The sequence below is a fragment of the Suncus etruscus genome, chromosome 10, assembly GCF_024139225.1.
Source record: "Suncus etruscus isolate mSunEtr1 chromosome 10, mSunEtr1.pri.cur, whole genome shotgun sequence".
NCBI lineage: Eukaryota > Metazoa > Chordata > Mammalia > Eulipotyphla > Soricidae > Suncus > Suncus etruscus.
The window spans coordinates 39506260-39524011 of NC_064857.1; the positions used below are offsets into that span (position 1 = coordinate 39506260).

A 17752-nucleotide genomic window follows, 5' to 3' on the forward strand; every position below is an offset into this window, starting at 1 on the left:
TAGATAGGCAAAAACCAGAATTCTGACCATGTTCTCAGAGTGCAGTGAGAGTGTGACACCAGATATGTGGGGGTTCAATTCAATCTCCTCCTATCAACCCTGGATTCTGGGTAGGGTCTCCATTACCAGGCAGGCACCCAGAGAGCCAAGTCCCCGTCACTCAGCAAAACCCAGGGCCCATGACTCTTTGTGCTTTCAGAGGGAAGGAAAGGCCCCTCTTACTTGAGCCCCCTTGTACTTTTCAGACAAGAAAACTGAAGCACTAGATTGACTATGTGTGGCCCCAAGTCTCGGAGCCTGGCCAAGGACCATTTTGGGCCTCTCAGATCATTATTCTATTCTGACCACAGTTTTTCTGACCCGAATTTGCTCTCTGATGGGCTTAAACTGAAAAAAGCCACACCAAGTCTCCCCACAGTCCCTTCTATATACCTCAGACAAAACCTAGGCCTACAACTGCTTCTCAGTAGCTCTGAGAACAGGCCCTGGCTGACCACAGGCATCGCCTCTACTTTCTGACCAAGCCTGTGGCTGAAACCAAAGCTGCAGAGACTGTAGCTACAGAACTAGAACCTCTCACTCTGCCCCATGGAATCGGGCTCATCCTCCTTCCCAAGTACCATTACCATCATCCTAGTCTCCTGGTTCTGCTTATTCTGAATCTCTACTGATGGTCACCGTAGTACAGGCACACAGTCATTTCAGTCACCCCAACACGGTCTGAGCCTGCAGCAGCCGCTGAAAAGGCCCCTTCACCCCCTGCCTGGACACATTACTCAGGACACTTGGCCTCAAAAAGAGGAATCATAACCCCAACCACATCACCGCCGAAATCTCACGTTCCCATGTGCGTTGTCACAGGTTGTTTCCTTGTGGTTCCCAGCTGCACAGGTTCTCAGCATGTGTCTGTTCAGTGGCGAGGACACACGTCACTCCCAGCAAACCAGCCACCCAACCTGAGCTCACACCAGACCTCAGTCCCATGGGGAATAAGTAAGGGCTCTGCAGACCCCATCACAGCACAGTGTCCTCTGCCTCTGAGAGAGTCTCTCAGAAGCAGAGGACAAGGAGAGAACCAGAGGAGTAGGTAACAGGGACAACCCTGCTCCACTGAGAAGCTTAGTTCCCAGTCCTTTGAATCTAGAAACCCCCATCTGAGTTCAGCCAGCACCCCTCTCTTGTTTCTGCACTGAAACCTTCCTCCTGCCCCATCAATGTGGCAGAGCCTCTAGAGAAACATCAGGACGCTTGGGAACCTGCAACCTCCCACTTTGACCTGCTGCCCCATATGTGGATCTGCGACAGAGCCAAGTTCCTGGCTCTGCCATCTTTCTGATAGACCTGTACTAAGGAGGAGGCAGGAGGTCTAGGCACCATCACTAGCCTGTTAGGTCTGTTTAACCAATTTCCACAGACTGGTTGTCTCTCCAGTTTTAAGCACTTTTTTTTTTTTTTGTAATAATAAAATTACTTTTAGGTATAGGAGACCTCAAGATATACTATTCTTTTAGAAAGTTCATTTCTATATTTAAAAATTATATATCCATTGAGGACTAAATTAATAACAATTTTATTTTGATTTTTTGAGGGGGTCCACACTCAATAGTGCTCAGGGCTTACTCCTGATAGGTTGGGAGACCATATGGATTTCTGGGGAATCAGACCCAGACCAAGCCTGGTCACAAGCCTACTCACTGTACTATCTCTTAGGCCCCTGAAAATAAATTTTAAACATGTGGGATCAGAGCAATAGCAGAGCATCAGGGTGTTGATCTTGGATTCATCAACCTGGAATGGGCCCAGTTTTGGTTCTGGCCATCCCAGGAGTTGCCCCAAAGTGATTTCTGAGTGCAGAGCCAGGAGTAATCCCTGAGTATCACTGGGTGTGGCCCCAAAACAAAACAAACAAACAAAAAAAAACATGAACTATTGAGAGATCAGGGAGATAGGTCAAAGAACTATTTATATTTAAATTTTAGATGAAACTGAAGGATATCAGAATAAGAAAATCAGCAGAAGTAGCAGATTATCTAATTAATAATTATGTAGAATAACAAAACGGGGATACAAAATATCACATGTAGGGGAAATACCTAAATTGCCTTTGAGACTAGAAATAGGAAGAAGAACAAGGAAGAAAATAAATTGAAAGGGGAAGTAAAATAAAGCAGAAGAAAACAGGGGTGGAGCACTGAAACTGAGGAAACATTGGTTTCCAGTATAGAGCTCTGGTTCATCTATATATCTGAACCAAAACTGAAAGCATCAAGTCCAAATGACCACAACCAAACAGGTACATTTGTCTGTCAAGGAGCCAGGCTGGGGTGTGTGTGTGTGTGTGTGTGTGTGTGTGTGTGTGTGTGTGTGTGTGTGTGTGTGTGTGTGAGGAAAATTGGGTACAATGTTAGAGAAAAGTTGATATTGGTAATGATATTATTGTTGAAACAATGTCTGTCTGAAAATAAATTAAAAATAATTTTGTAGGGGCTGGTGAGATAGCATGGAGGTAAGACATTTGCCTTCCATGCAGAAGGATGGTAGTTTGAATCTGGCAACCCATAAGGTCCCCCGTGCCTACCAGGAGCGATTTCTGAGCGTAGAGCCAAGAGTAACCCCTGAGCACTGCCGGGTGTGACCCAAAAACCAAAATAATAATAATAATAATAATTTTGTAAACTATGCTGTCTTAACAAAGTGTAAATATAAAATAAACAACCACTGAGAGACCCGCAGACCCAGAACCCAGAGCAGCTAGGAGGCAGCAAACAATAGCTCTTCAAGTCTGCAATTAAAAAATGTCTTCCAATAAAACTATAATGGAAAAAAAATGCAAAACAGAATGGAAAGAGTAGAAAAACCAAAGAGGCAGAGCTGAGAATTTGTGGTGGAAAAAGTACTGGACCAATGTGTAGTAAATGGAAAAGTAGACATTTCCTGATATGGAAAGGATTTACAGATGCTGGCAATACTTGGGAACCTGAAGAAAATTTAGATTGTCTTGAGTTGACTGAAGCCTTTCTTAATTCCCAAAAAGCTGATAAAAAAAAAGTTGGATTCAAAAAGAAAATCTTTATCTGACAGTGAACCTGATGATAGAATATCAAAGAAAAGAGGTGCTGCTGACAACCAAGAGGCTTTGCCAGAAGTCTGGATCCTGAACAAATTGGTGCCATAGAAAGCAGAGGAGAATTGATGCTCCTCATGAAGTGAACAGATTCAGATGAGGCAGACTTGATGCTGGCAAAACAGATAAATATGAAGTGCCCTCAAACCGGAATTAACTTTTTTTGGGGGAGTTGGTTTGGGTCACACGAGGTAATGCTCAGGGATTACTCATGGCTATGGGCTCAGAAATAGCTCCTGGCTTGGGGGACCATATGAGTTGCCGGGGAATCAAACCACAGTCCTTCCTAGGTCTGCTGAGTGCAAGGCAAACACCCTACTGCTGCACTACCACTCTGGCCCCTGGAATTGCTTTTTATGAAGATAAGCTAACTTAGCATTCTTGTCCAAAAGATGAAGATCAATAATTGTATGCATTGTTTTATATATATGTGTGTGTGCATGTATACACACACATAAAATCTGGGTTTTACTAAATCTGCTTAACTAGTGTGAAGACAAAACTGTATTTTAATGAAAATCAAGGTTTATATGTTCATTTTTCAGTAGTATTGAGGGGTTCTAAAATTGTGTGTGTGTGTGTGTGTGTGTGTGTGTATGATTTGTGGTTATTTTTTGTTTTGCATCTAATAGCACTGGTTACTTTGAACAAATAAAATTTTCTATAATTGCTTCCTTTATCAGAAAAAATAAAAATAAACTAAGATTTAAAAATGTCTTTTTTGCTGTCTGCCTGTGTTTCTGAATTCCTGAAGGTCTCCTCAGAGGCCTAGGGAGCGCACCCCCCAAAAAACTGCATGTTGAAGCTGCCCAGTAAGTACATTCTGGCTGTGGGGGTCGCCGTCCAATAAGCTGAACTCTCTGGCCTGTGGAGGCTCCGCCCTGCTGTGCCTTTGTTCACTCTGAGGACTTCAAGGGAAACTTCTCCTGTCTGTGCCTGTCTGCCTTTGTTTCTGAATCCCTGAAGGTCTCTTCAGAGGCCTAGCGAGCGCACCCCCAAAAAACTGCATTTTGAAGCTGCCCAGTAAGTACATTCTGGCTGTGGGAGTCGCCGTCCAATAAGCTGAACTCTCTGGCCTGTGGAGGCTCCACCCTGCTGTGCCTTTGTTCACTCTGAGGACTTCAAGGGAAACTTCTCCTGTCTTTGCTTGTCTGCCTTTGTTTCTGAATCCCTGAAGGTCTCCTCACAGGCCTAGCGAGCACACCCCCAAAAAACTGTCAACTAAAGGCAGCAGAAGAGCGCAGGCCATGCACTCTTTCTAACAATGAACCCACCACAACACACAGGAAAAACCACACTACAAGCGTGACAATTGGGAAACCTCGCAGACAAACACCATACACAGAAAATGAGGACGAAAGCTCGGATGACCTAATAAATTCCAACCACCTGATTAACCTTTCAAATAAGGAACTTAAAATAGCAATATGGAAGATGTTTGTAGAATTCAAAGAAAGCATAGATCGATCTGAACAGAACACAAAACAGAAATCAGAAAACTCCAAACTGAAATAGCAGATCTGAAAAACACAGTAGCTCAACTGAAAACCTCAGTGGATGGCCTCGACAGCAGGGTATCAGCAGCTGAGGAGAGAATCGGAGTACTGGAAGATGTGATGCAGAAAAACTCAACACAACAGAAGAAATTGGAAAAGAACCTTAAGACAAACAAACAGGCAATGGAAAAAGTACTCAAGGCATGCAAACAGATGAAAATAGAAGTCTTTGATAAACTCAACAGAAACAACATAAGAATCATTGGAGTCCCAGAGACCCAGGTAGGAGATCTGCAGAAAGAATCAACTGTCAAAGACATCATCAAAGAGATACTCCCAGAGTTAAAGAATACATGCAATCAAATCCTGCATGACTGAAGAGTACCAGATAAAAGAGACCCAAAGAAAAACACCCCAAGACATATCCTCATTACAATGACAAATCCCACAGATAGAGATAGAATACTAAAAGCAGCAAGATCAGAAAGGGAAATTACATTCAAAGGAAGATCCCTAAGACTTACCGCAGACATGTCACAAGAAACTCTCAAGGCCAGAAGACAGTGGTGGGATATTGTGACAAGACTGAATGAAATGAATGCCTCACCAAGAATACTGCACCCAGCCCGACTCACATTCAGGTTTGAAGGAAGAATACTTAGCTTCATGGATAAACAACAGCTTAGAAATTTCACAGATGATAAACCAACCTTAAAGAAAAAACTGACAGGTCTACTCTAAGACAATAGAGACCAAACAACACAGCAAACTTATCTACAAAGATGACATTAAATCCTATGACAATCATCTCCCTCAATGTCAATGGACTAAATTCACCAATTAAAAGACACAGAGTGGCAAAATGGGTCAAAAAGATGAATCCAACCTTCTGCTGCCTACAAGAAACACATCTGAATAGTCAGAACAAACATAGAATCAAAATCAAAGGCTGGAGGAAAATCATCCAAGCAAACAACACCCTCAAAAAAGCTGGGGTGGCCATATTAATATCTGATGACACCAACTTTATACTCAGAAAAGTGGTAAGGGAAAAAGATGGACACTATGTACTAATCAAGGGATATGTGCAACAGGAAGAAATCAGACTATTAAACATATATGCACCCAATGAGAGACCAGCAAATTAATACAATTACTGACAAATCTGAAAGAAGAAATCAATAATAACACAATCATTGTGGGAGACTTCAACACAGCCCTATCAACACTTGATAGGTCAACCAGACTGAAACCCAACAAAAACATATTAGCCCTGAAAAGAGTAATGGAAGAAAGAGGACTAGTAGATATATATAGGACACTCCATCCCAAAAAACCTGGATACACATTCTTCTCCAATGTACATAGGTCATTCTCCAGGATAGACTACATGCTGACACATAAAAACATACCTCCATAAAATCAAGAGGATAGAAATCTTGCAGGCTACCTTTGCTGACCACAAGGCTCTGAAATTAGATGTGAACTACAAAGCCACACAGAAGAAAAACTTTAAAAATTGGAAATTAGACACCTTGCTACTGAACAACCAGTGGGTCCAAGATGAAATCAAAAAGGAAATCAAAACTTTCCTGGAAACAAATGATAATGAAGACACAAACTGCCAGAATCTATGGGACACAGCAAAAGCGGTCCTGAGAGGAAAATTTATAGCTCTACAAGCACACATCAGGAAGAAAGAAGGGGCATACCTGAATAACTTAATGATGCAGCTCAAAAAATTAGAAAATGACCAACAAAAGGAACCAAAAATAGGGAGACAGAAGGAAATAACAAAGCTGAAAGCAGAACTCAATGAAGTGGAAACCAAAAAAAAATCTGAAAGATCAACAAAAGCAGAAGTTGGTTCTTTGAAATAATAAACAAATTATAGACCATTGGCAAAACTCACAAAGGAAGAGAGAGAAATTTGATAACCTATATTAGAAATGAAAAGGGGGAGATCATGATAGATATTGCAGAGATCCAAAGGGTAATCAGAGATACTTTGAGAAACTTTATGCTACTAAACATGAGAACCTAGAAGAAATGGAAAAATTCTTGACCACTTATAACTTTTCACATTTAAGTAAGGAGGATGTAGCATATCTAAACACTCCCATCACTACTGAGGAAATTGAAACTGTAATCTAAACATCTGCCCAAAAAGAAAAGCCCAGGCCCAATTGGATTTCCTAATGAATTTTTTCAAATCTTTCAAGTGGAGCTAGTACCAATCCTAGCCAGGCTCTTCCATTAAATTGAAAAAACAGGAACACTCCCAAACAGCTTTTAGAAAGCCAACATCACCTTGATACCAAAACCAGACAGAGATGCTGCCAAAAAAGAAAATTAAAGACCAATATCCCTGATGAATGCTGATGCAAAGATTTTCAACAAAATCCTGGCAAATAGGATCCAATGCATCATCAAGAAGATCATACACTACAACCAAGTAGGTTTCAACCCAGGAATGCAAGGATAGTTTAATATCCATAAATCTATCAACATTATACACACATCAACAAGAAGAAAAATAAAAATCACATGATCATATCAATAGATGCAGAGAAAGCATTTGATAAGGTCCAACACCCATTCTTGATCAAAACTCTCAGCAAGATGGGAATGGAAGGAACCTTTCTCAACTAGTTGAAGCCATCTACCACAAGCCAATGGCAAATATTATCCTCAATGGAGAAAAATTAAAAGCCTTCCCTCTAAATTCTGGCACAAGACAAGGCTGTCTTCTCTCACGACTCCTCTTCAACATAATACTGGAAGTGCTTGCTATAGCGATCAGGCAAGAAAAATGTATTAAGACAATCCAGATAGGAAAGGAAGAAGTCAAGCTCTCATTGTTTGCAGATGACATGAGACTCTACTTAGAAAATCCCAAAGACTCTACCAAAAAGCTTCTAGAAACAATGGACTCATATAGCAAGGTGGCAGGCTACAAATTTAACACACAGAAATCAATGACCTTTTTTTTTTTTTTGGTTTTTGGGCCACACCCGGCGGTGCTCAGGGGTTACTCCTGGTTGTCTGCTCAGAAATAGTTCCTGGCAGGCACGGGGGACCATATGGGACACCGGGATTCGAACCAACCACCTTTGGTCCTGGATCGGCTGCTTGCAAGGCAAACGCCACTGTGCTATCTCTCCGGGCCCTCAATGGCCTTTTTATACACCAATAATGATAAGGAAGAGAAGGAAGTCAAGAAGGCAATCCCATTCACAATAGTACCACACAAACTCAAATATCTTGGAGTCAACTTGACCACAGACGTGAAGGACCTATACAAAGAAAACTATAAAGCCTTGCTCCAAGAAATAAGAGAGGATACACAGAAATGGAAACACATACCTTGCTCATGGATTGGCAGGATTAACATCATTAAAATGAAAATACTCCCCAAAGCATTATACAGATTTAATGTGATCCCCTTAAAAATACCCATGACATTCTTCAAAAAAGTGGATCAAACACTTATGAAGTTCATCTGGAACAATAAACACCCTTGAATAGCTAAAGCACTCCTAGGGAAAAGGAAAATGGGAGGAATTACTCTCCCCAACTTTAAACTGTACTACACAGCAATAGTTATCAAAGCAGCATGGTATTGGAATAAAGACAGACCCTCAGATCAGTGGAATAGGCTTGAGTTCTCAGACATTGTCCCCCAGACATACAATTACCTAATTTTTGACAAAGGAGCAAGAAATCCTAAATGGAGCAAAGAAAGCCTCTTCAACAAGTGGTGCTGGCAGAACTGGTTAGCCACTTGCAAAAATGTGAACATAGACCCCCAGTTAACATCAAGTACGAAGGTAAAATCCAAATGGATTAAAGACCTTGATATCAGACCTGATACCATAAGGTATATAGAACACCAGGTTGGTAAAACACTCCACGACATTGAGACTAAAGGCATCTTCAAGGAGGAAACTGCACTTTCCAAACAAGTGAAAGCAAAGATCAACAGATGAGAATACATTAAACTGAGAAGCTTCTGCACCTCAAAAGAAATAGTGCCCAGGATACAAGAGTCATCCACCAAGTGGGAGAAACTATTTACCCAACACCCATCAGATAAGGGGCTAATATCCAAAATATACAGGGTACTGACAGAACTTTACAAGAAAAAAACATCTAATCCCATAAAAAAAATGGGGAGAAGAAATGAACAGACATTTTGATAACAAAAGAAATACAAATGGCCAAGAGGCACATGAAAAAATGCTCCTCATCACTAATCATTAGGGAGATGCAAATCAAAACAACAATGAGATACCACCTCACACCACAGAGATTGGCGCACATCAATTGGCGCACATCGATTGGCGCACATCACAAAGAATGAGAACAATCAGTGCTGGCGGGGATGTGGAGAGAAAGGAACTCTTAACCACTGCTGGTGGGAATGCCATCTAGTTCAACCTTTATGGAAAGCGATAGGGAGATTCCTCTAAAATCTGGAAATTGAGCTCCCATTTGACCCAGCTATTCCACTCCTAGAGATATACCCTAAGAACACAAGAATACAATAAAAAAAAAATCCCTTCCTCAAACCTATATTTATTTCAGCACTATTCACAATAGCCAGGGTCTGGAAACAACCAAGATGCCCTTGAACAGATGAATGGCTAAAGAAACTGTGGTACATATACACAATGGAATATTATGCAGCTGTCAGGAGAGATGAAATCATGAAATTTTTCTATACATGGATGTACATGGAACCTATCATGCTGAGCGAAATAAGTCAGAGGGAGAGAGAGAGATGCAGAATAATCTCACTCAATTATGGGTTTTAAGAAAAATAAAAGTCATTTTTGCAACAATCCTCAGAGACAATGAGAGGAAGGCTGGAACTTCCAGCTCACTTCATGAAGCTCACCACAAAGAGTGGTGAGTGCAGTTATAGAAATAACTACACAGAGAACTACCATAATCATGTGAATGAATGAGGGAACTGGAAAGCCTGTCTGGAGTACAGGTGGGGGTGGGATGGAGGGAGATTTGGGACATTGGTGGTGGGAATGTTGCACTGGTAATGGAGGTGTTCTTTACATGACCAAAACCTAATCACAATCATATATGTAATCAAGATGTTTAAATAAAGAGAAAAAAAAAAAAGAAAAAGAAGTCTTTTTTTTTGGGGGGGGGGGCACACCCGTTTGATGCTCAGGAGTTACTCCTGGCTAAGAGCTCAGAAATTGCCCCTGGCTTGGGGGGACCATGTGGGACGCCAGGGATAGAACCGTGGTCCGTCCTTGGCTAGTGCTTGCAAGGCAGACACCTTTCCTCTAGCGCCACCTTGCCAGCCCCTAAAAGAAGTCTTTTAATTTTGCAGTAAAACTTACGCTTTGCATGCAGGCGACGCACATTTTATCTTCATCCCTTCATTCCCCATGTTCCCTCAAGTACTACTGTTTTTTTTTTTTTTTTTTTTTTTTGGTTTTTTGGGTCACACCCGGCGGTGCTCAGGGGTTACTCCTGGCTGTCTGCTCAGAAATAGCTCCTGGCAGGCTCAGGGGACCATATGGGACACCGGGATTCGAACCAACCACCTTTGGTCCTGGATCGGCTGCTTGCAAGGCAAACACCACTGTGCTATCTCTCCGGGCCCAAGTACTACTGTTTTTGACTCAAAAAACCTGGGCATGAAGGTGGGATAGAGGTGATGCATGTACCTTGCTTGTGGGAGACCCTGAGTTTGATCCCCAATACGACATGGTACCCCAACATTGTCCACACTGCCAGCCTGGATAGCCACAGGGCCACATCACCTCTGGGTTGGGGAGAGGGGTCCCTTGTTGACTTTCAAAGAAGAAATAAAATAGTATAAAATGAATCAGAATAAAGACACAAACTATCAGAACCTATAGAGATACACCAAAAAGCAGTACTATGGGGAGGTTCATTGTAATACAGACTCACATCAAGAAAAAAGATAAAGCTCAAATTATGGCCTAATCAGACAGCTGGAGGAAAAGCAGAAAAAAAGAACAATAAATTAATCCCCAACTCAGTACTAGAAAGGAATTTAATTTTAAAATTACTGTAGAAATTAATGATATAGAAAGAAGAAAATAGGGGCCGGGCGATGGTGCTAGAGGTAAGGTGCCTGCCTTGCCTGCACTAGCCTTGGATGGACAGCGGTTCGATCCCCCGGTGTCCCATATGGTCCCCCAAGCCAGGAGCGACTTCTGAGCGCATAGCCAGGAGTAACCCCTGAGCATCACCGGGTGAGGCTCAAAAACAAAAAAAAAAAACAAAAAAAAACAAAAACAAACAAAAAAAAACCAACAACAAAAAAGAAGAAAATAATACAGAAGGTTGATGAAACCAAAGAAAAAATAAATGAGATGGTTAAACCCTTAGCTAGACTCACACAGTAAAAAAAAAAAAAAATGGGAGAGGGACTACTTAAATTGGATTAGGAATGAAAGGGGAGAAGCAATAATGGACACTTCAGAAATACCAAAGATTGTAAGAGGTTATTATGAACAACTCTATGTCACTTGATGAAGGTGGTTTCATAGAAGATGTTAGAAACTGTTGCTTCAATATTTTGGGAAAGTTTAAAGAGTAGAAGTAGTAAGTCTTCTTCAAAGTCTTTAAAAATTCACATTGTATAACTGTAACTCATAACCAACTTTACCTGTGGGAAAAAAAAACTGTAGTTTAAACAACCTTGTAACTGATGTTTAAATAAAAAAAAAAAGACTCAGGGGCAGGGGTTGGAGTTATAGCACAGCACAGCATTTGCCTTGCACATGGCCTACTTGGGTTTGATCCCCGGTATCTCCTGAGCCTACCAGGAGCAATTTCTGAATGTAGAACCAGGAGTGATACCAGGTGTGCCTCCAAATTAAAACTCAAAAAACTATTTAATAAAAAATTTTTGGCTTAAAAAAAATAAAAACATAAAGGAGACAGAAAAAAACTCATTAGTGAACCTATCTGGGCCAGGGCTTTTGTTCTTGGAATGATTTTTTTTTTAATGATTCTTAATTGTTTCAATGACTTTCTATGTGACTTTGTATGTGTTCAAGTTTTTTTTGCTCCCTGATCATTTTAGATTATATGATTCTACATCCATTTCTTTCCAGTTCTCCCATTTAACAGTATAATGTTGTTTATATTATATATTAGCCTCTCACAATATTTTGAATTTATATTTGTATATATATATATATATATATATATATATATATTTGTGGTTTTTGGGTCACACCCGGCAGTGCTCAGGGGTTTTTCCTGGCTCCGTGCTCAGAAATTGCTCCTGGCATGCACGGGGGACCATATGGGACGCCAGGATTCGAACCGATGACCTTCTGCATGAAAGGTAAATGCCTTACCTCCATGCTATCTCTCCAGCCCCATATTTGTATTTATATTAACCTCTCACAATATCTTGAATTCCTAAGGGATTTGTTATAATTCCTCCCTTTTATCTCTGAATTCAACACTATCCCAATACCAAAATAGATATAGATGTTATTTAAAAAAATACCGCAAACTAATATGAATATTGATGCAAAAATCTTCAATAAAATCTAAATGATAGGGCTGGAGCAATAGTACAGTGATATAGGGCATTTGCCCAGCATGTGGCCAACTCAGGTTCAATCACCAGCATCCCATATGGTACCCTGAGCACAATCAGAAATTACTCCTGAGCACAGAGAGAGGAGTAACCCCTGAGCCCTGCCAGCTATGGCCCACCCCCACCCCCCCAAAAAAAAACCCTGAATGAGTCAAATTTATTGATATATCAAAAAAGGTAATACTTGGGGGGCTGGAGAAATAGCATGGAGGTAAGGTGTTTGCCTTGCATGCAGAAGGGCGGTGGTTCGAATCCCGGCATCTCATGCGGTCCCCTGGGCCTACCAGGGACGATTTCTGAGCATAGAGCCAGGAATAACCCGAGTGCTGCCGGGTGTGGCCCAAAAACCAAAAGGGAAAAAAAAAAAAGATAATACTTAGCCAGAGTGATAGCACAGCAGATAAGATGTTGGTTGGTTGTACACAGTGGACCTGGGTTCGATCCTCAGTGTACCATATGATCCCCCAAGTCTGCCAGGAGAGATTTCTAGGTGCAGAGTCAGTACTAACCACTGAGCACTGCTGGGCATTACCCAAAAACCAAAAAAAAAAAAAAAAAGAATCATACTTCATGATCAAGTGGGATTCTCAGCCCAGAAGAGCAAGAATGATTCAATTTCCCAAATCAGTTAATGTAATACACTATTATCAACTAAAGGAAGGTATAAACCATGTAGTTGTATCAACTGATACTGAGAAAGTTCTTAACAAAATCAAAATTCATTCGTGATAAAAAATATATCCTCTACCTTCAACATATTGAGATAGATGGAGCTATCCTCAAGAGAGTACAAGTGGAGCCAGAGTGATAGCACAGTGGGTAGGGTGTTTGCCTTGCATGCAGCTGTCACAGGTTCAATCCCCAGCATCCCATATGGTCCCAAGAGTCTACCAAGAGTGATTCTGAGAACAGGACCAGGAGTAATCCCTTAGTGCCACCAGTCAAAAACAAAACAAACAAATAGAAAAGGCCCTTTACAGTAAGGGGCAGGGCCTCACCACTCTTAGGAAGGTGAAGGGAGGATGCTGTTTGGGGGCCCCCTGCAGGTGGAAAAGGAAGTTCACCTAAGGAGTAGGAAGACACTGACCTCTGCCAGCCCCCACAAGCGCACACATCACACACACACACACACACACACACACACACACACACACACACACACACACACATACACACACACACTTTCTCTCTCTCTCTCTCTCTCTCTCTCTCTCTCTCTCTCTCTCTCTCTCTCTCTCTCTCTCTCTCTCTCTCTCACTCACTCACCATCACCATTACCATCACCAGTTCTGGGCTCATGTTCTGGATCTGAACCTGATCACAGAGAATCCTCTATCTACTCTTCAGAACTGACTGATCTGACTCTGCCTCCTACGCAGGTGCAAGCTCTCCATACCTATTTACTGCAGCTTTTTTGCTTTCTTCCCTCTTTGCCAGTTCCTTCAGTGTAGCCAAGACTTTCCTGAAACTGGGGTCTCTCCCTTACATAATTAAAGTCGCATTTTATATTCCTTTTACCCTGGGCTCTAATGCAAACATCCTGTATTTGCTAAGTAATTGCAGGGGAACTGGGTGGAGATGTTTGTTCATTGTTTGTCTTCACTTTTTTATTGCTGTAAAATACAATAATCTTCCTGACAGTTTTATGCTTATATCCTTCCAATACCACACCCATCACCAAAGTGCCCACTTCCCTCCATCAAAGACCTCTACCACCTATACCTTCATACTTCCCCCAGGAAGTTTAATTCCCTAGACTAACTCTCTAGCTCTTTTGCTTTGGGCCACTCTTTGATCTTTATTATGTCTCTTTATATCCCAGAGTGAAGAAAGAACATCCTGTATCCAACCTTTTCCTGCTACTATATCACTTCTACAACGAGACAGTTGCTGGGACAAGTTGTCTATACTCTGCCCTCTCCATGCCACCCCTCAGGGTGCATTAGAATACAAGAATCCTAGATTTCTGTATTGTTGAGATTTTAGAGACCATTCCCCAAGGTGCTTTGAGTATAGCAAAATTTCTGACTGACAACACTCAGAGTAGGCTCTGGGTGAATCCCTCAGGCGCTGTCCATGCAACTCCCACTTCTGGTCCTGTTTGACTGCCAACCTATGCTCACAGAGACATATAGGAAGAGTAGGAGTAAACACCAGCCACCTGGACTAAATTCCTGAAGCTACCATACCCAGATGGACTACCTGAAGAGTGTAAAAGCACCTGAGAGATGACAGAAATTGCAAGGAAATCTCTAGACCACCAATGGTGGGGTTCATTTGAATTCCAATGGATGATACAGCACAGTGCTGAATGGAGTTATATGAACAACATGCTAACTAAATATGTAAATATATTCATGTATTGTTTCTATTAATCTACACTATGTTGAGTTAGACCTGCAAGCACCTTATCTAAGCATTCCATTCTTCTAATGAAGAAGCATCATGAAAACACAAAATAATTCAATATATTTCTAAATATTTTAAGAGACAAGGTACAACCTAGCTGCCAATTGAAGCTGAGCCACGGACTGCCCACAAAGGAATTTTGTAATAAAGTTCTAAGAAATTCAAGTCACAACCAAGACCGACCTGAAGAGTTGTCTCCTCATCTGTTGGGAAACTGGACGGACCCCTAAGGATAGGTAGGAGCCGATGGTCTTTTCCTGTCTTGCCTGGTCCGCCACCTGCTGGTTTCTCTGTAGCACTGCAGTTCAGATGGGCGCTAGATGAAGAAATGGGAACCAATGAGCATTGCCCCACACTAGTCTCTCATTCTCCATATCCAAGTAGTTGGTGGGTTTAAACATCAACATTAATTTACCTATTAAAAAAATAGAGCTAAACGTATAAAGTAGTAACAGGATAACGACTTATTTCAGCGATCATTCCAGAAGAAGCATTTAAATTCTGAACATTAGCTATAACTATAAAGTAAGAATTTAATCTGAAAGCGAAATGTGAAGGCTATGAAATACCGGAATAAGGTTCTTAAAAAGTTCTCTCCTTCATAAAATCAGTAAGAAAGCTGGCCTCTTTTTGAGACCGTTTTCAGACCTCAGAAAATGAATGGCTTTCAGTTGCCTGGAATATTAAGACAATGACTCAATAATAAAGATACATGTTCTGGATTTGAACTTTCCTCAGTCACTTCTGTAGTCTCCAGCACTAGATTCCTGAATAATAGGTGCATGAATTCTTCATTAGCATTAGAACCTCATAGCCAGCAGACAAAACTTGTTCAAATTCTTATTATCAACATAGAGTCATATCTAATGATACCTAGACACACTGACTCCATTTGCAACAAAATCTGTATTTGACCCAATGTGGAGCTCTCTCACTGTGAACAGTCCACAGTAAAATTGGACAAAAGCAAATCTAGTCAATTGCTTAACTTTTAGGCTGCTCATAGTCATCAATAACTAGTTTTACAAGTATATGGTACATGTGCTAGCTTCGGCAGCACATATACTAAAATTGGAATGATACAGAGAAGATTAGCATGGCCCCTGTGCAAGAATGACATGCAAATTCCTGAAGGGTTCCATATTTAAAAAAAAATATGGTACAGCTGTGAATAAGTACCCAAATGAACTTTTATAGGTACCACCATTACTGGAACTCAGGCCTGCAACTACATCCTATTTCATTGGTCTGAGAATTAGAATACAGTACTACTTTTGATTACTAACCATTTATAGTATAACAGACTTATAATAGAACACCTCTCATCTTTTTTATAATTGCTTTGGGTGTTTTGAGTATTTTGTGATTCCATACATTTTTTATTAGCATCTGTTCTTTTTTTTGGGGGGGCACACCCCTTTGATGCTCAGGAGTTACTCCTGGCTAAGTACTCAGAAATTGCCCCTGGCTTGGGGGGACCATATGGGATGCAGGGGGATCGAACTGCGGTCCTTCCTTGGCTAGTGCTTGCAAGGCAGACACCTTACCTCTAGCGCCACCTCGCTGGCCCCTTGAACAGTATCTGCTCTAAGTTCTTGAACACTGTTAAGATTTGGTCTTTCAAATTGGATAACATTGAATATTATAATGCTTTGGTAGGATGCTCATTTTGATTATGTTAATTCTTGTAATTCTTAAATTTGTCTATTTCCTGGTGTTCTTTTATATTTCTTCCAAAAATGACTTATAGCTTTTGGTGTATACATCTTTAGCCAACTCTGTTGATCCTTGGGTGTTTTGTTTTTAGACACTACTTTAAATGCACTTATAGTTTTGGATTATATCTATTTAGTTCATTATTTGCATATAGAAATGTATTTTCTGTGTATTTTCTGTCAATTCTGTGTTGATTTATTTTTCCTAAGAGGGTTTAGTGGATTCTTTTCTGTGCATATTACCATATCATCAGAAAATAACAGCAAAGATCCAAAGGTAGCATAATGGGAGAACTGATTCATAAAACTGAGTTGCAGGGGCCTTAGAAAGAGGGGTGTTGGGTTACTTGGGAGCGGGAGAGGTCACTCTAATGATGGGTGTAGTGCTGGGATTGTGTGCAAGAGAAACCATTATCAATACACTGTAAACCACAAATGTCAAGTCAAATTGTTTTTAAATAATTAGGAGCTGGAGAGATAGTGCTGCAGGTAGGTGTTTGACTTGCCTGCTGTGGACCCAGATTTGATCCCTGGAACCCCACATGGTCCCCAAGAAGCACCAAGAGTGATCCCTGAGAATAAGCCCTGAGCATAGAGAAGAATGACCTCCAAACCAAACCAAACAGAAACAAAACAAAAATAAAAACGATGGTTGAATGTCTTCTTCAATTAAATGCTTTTAAAGTCTTTTTCTTTCCATTTTGGTGGCAAAGACTTTGAAAACTATTTTGAATTGTGGAAAAAGCTTCTATCCTTGCAGAAGGCTTGAATGGCTGCTTCATCCTTTCTATTCCTTTCTGGTGGAAGATTTTTTTATTTGTTTATCTCGAACTGGTGCTGATTATTATCAAAAGTATCTGCCTCTATTGCTGAGATCATGTAGGAGGGATCAGAGATAGTACAGCGGTTAAGGTTTGCCAGGCACTTGATTGATCCAGGTTTGTGGCTGACCCATGTTTCTGGCTGACCAGGGTTCGATCCCTGGCACCCCATAGGATTCCTTGAGCCCCACCAGAGTCATTCCTAAGCACAGAGGTAAGCACCTCTGGGACTCGCTTCCCAGAGTGGGTGTAAGTGCATCCATCCTCCTCCTAGTCCTGGGGGAGTCGACACACAGTGGTTGAAAACCACTGGTCTAAGCTCCCTTGATAAATCTCCACCTTATGGAGAGCTAAGATGACTGCAAATGTAGTCAAGCAAACGCAACCTGTTAAGGGAGAATAAATGGCCATCATTTCTAAGCTGTATGTGAAAGGGACTTTGCTGGTTGCTTAGCATCCTGTTGCTACATCTATGTGATTAGCCTAACCTTTGTTCTTAATGTCTGTTAACTCATAAACCATGACCCACGTGCAGGGACCTACAGGGAAGGCAATGCTCTACTCATAAAAAG

General features: G+C 41.1%; 1 non-coding gene and 1 pseudogene across 1 annotated transcript; both read left to right on the forward strand.

Moving 5' to 3' along the window:
- The first annotated feature begins 2795 nt into the window (after positions 1–2795).
- Positions 2796–3530, forward strand: LOC126020487 (chromobox protein homolog 3-like; annotated as a pseudogene).
- A 12155-nt stretch (positions 3531–15685) lies between these two features.
- LOC126021574 (U6 spliceosomal RNA) lies at positions 15686–15792 on the forward strand. The gene has a single exon (XR_007500078.1). It is a non-coding gene; the product is annotated as a U6 spliceosomal RNA (small nuclear RNA).
- Positions 15793–17752: the final 1960 nt, after the last annotated feature.